This window comes from Myotis davidii, unplaced genomic scaffold (genome assembly GCF_000327345.1).
Source record: "Myotis davidii unplaced genomic scaffold, ASM32734v1 scaffold292, whole genome shotgun sequence".
Taxonomy (NCBI): domain Eukaryota; kingdom Metazoa; phylum Chordata; class Mammalia; order Chiroptera; family Vespertilionidae; genus Myotis; species Myotis davidii.
In genome coordinates, this window is record NW_006285042.1 from 1,149,536 (window position 1) to 1,151,500 (window position 1,965).

At 33.1% G+C, this 1,965-nt stretch overlaps 1 protein-coding gene across 1 annotated transcript in view; it reads right to left on the reverse strand.

The window, feature by feature from the left end:
- STXBP5L (syntaxin binding protein 5 like) overlaps positions 1–1,965 on the reverse strand; it is a 194,334-nt gene that overhangs the window by 125,979 nt on the left and 66,390 nt on the right. The window lies entirely within an intron of this gene.

Below are 1,965 nucleotides of genomic sequence, written 5' to 3' on the forward strand. Positions count from 1 at the left end.
ATAATATAAATATAAAATTTATTATATTTTACATGTTTTCAAAATATTGAGTTGGTAGTTTTTTGATGTTTCATTACAATAGAGAAAAAAATATGCTACCTAGGTTAAGAATGCTGGAAATTGTAGGATTTTCAAGTGATTTCAACACTTTAACCCTTTGCGGTCCAATTTTATTTTTGGAATTCAAACAGTCTGGTCCAAATTAATTGATGGTATTGAATGTTGAACTGGTTTGCGGTGTCAACCTCAGCCTTGACGTTGGACCGAAAAGGGTTAAATTTTAAATTATGGCAGCGGTTCTCAACCTGTGGGTTGCGACCCCTTTGGGGGTGGAACGACCCTTTCACAGGGGTATTGAAATTAAAAAAACACACATATTTAATTACATATTGTTTTTGTGATTAATCACTATGCTTTAATTATGTTCAATTTGTAACAATGAAATTGGGGGTCACCACAACATGAGGAAATGTATTAAAGGGTCGAGACATTAGGAAAGTTGAGAACCACTGCCTTAAGGGGACTTAGAGAATAATGAGCTAGGAAAGACTGAGGTAAATGAACTTCCAAACAATAAGTATTATTAGAGTTACAGATAACTGATGCTAAAGTAATCATTAGACATATCATAAAGTAAAAAGGATATAAGCTATATTTTAAGTGGAAAAGATAATATGAAATTGTGGACTTATGTTTTTTTCTCACCCTGCTCCATTACTAGGCAGAGAAGGGAAATGTCACTTCTTGCCACCTCTATGTGTTAACTTGGATGATCCTCAGTTAAGTTCTCTCAGACTGCTTTTCTACATATGGTGGGGGCAGAGAAAGTGCCCTCAGGCCCATCCCTTCTTCCTATCCCAGTCAATTTCTACCTCCTAGAGAAGACATATCAAAATAATAGCTACAACACAAAACCAAGACAAGTAAGTATACATATTGTACAGAAGAGCAGACATATAAAAACAACTTGTTATTAGAACGGAGAATGTCAAAGAGTGCATTATTGAAGAGGCGGCATTTGACCTGACTTAATGAGTAAATATTCAATTTCTAATTATTTGTTTATACCCTACCCTTTTCTTAAAAAGGACTTTAAAACTCTACTAAAATACAACTAATTCAAAAAGAATTTAAAAATGTAGAAAACAGAAACGAGGTTCCACTGTATGTCTTAAAATGATAATCTTGTTAGTAAAAGCCACTGAAAAGGTAAGAAACCAAAGGAAATGATACATATATCATATAAATCAATATTTGAAATGATTTCTAGGTAGAAAGTACTTAGAGTGCAGTAGTCCACTGACTTAAACAAAGTTAATCCTTATTTAAACATTTCATTGTAAATACTTTTGCTTGCTTTTTAAGGTTAGAAACATTCCTTCTAAACTGTTTAAGACCATAAAAAAACTATCAATTCAGCATTTTCCTCTGGATTTCCTTTTTAGCTGCTCTACTCTAGTTCCAACTGGCTAAATTCCCAGATGGTATTTAGACTCTTATCTAGCTGAGATAAGAGTAAGGTCTTGAGAAAGGTAGCAATCTCCATCCTTATCTTTACATTCTGTGTATTTAACAAAAGGAAAATCCTTCTTTCATTATGATTTAAGATGCCCCAAAATTTTATCATAAAGAGTATATTTGTATAACATCACTTGCCGTAGTATTTTTCACCAAGCATGCCCACATTACCTGTAAATCTTTGGCTATCCTTAAGTATCAAAACTTAAAAGCTGTTAAGAGGGGATTGGAGGGAGCACAGAAAGGAAGAGTTATAAAAGAAATGTTTTTAACCCCTTCCCCGGCAGAAACGTGTATACTCGTTTTCACAAAATGTTCTTTTTCAGTCGTCGACGAGTATACTAAGAAAATATGGTAAAAAAAATATGGTTTATAGGAAGACGAGTTACAAACTGTTTTCATAACCAGCATCAAAAATACTATATAGAACCAAAATAAAAAAATTAG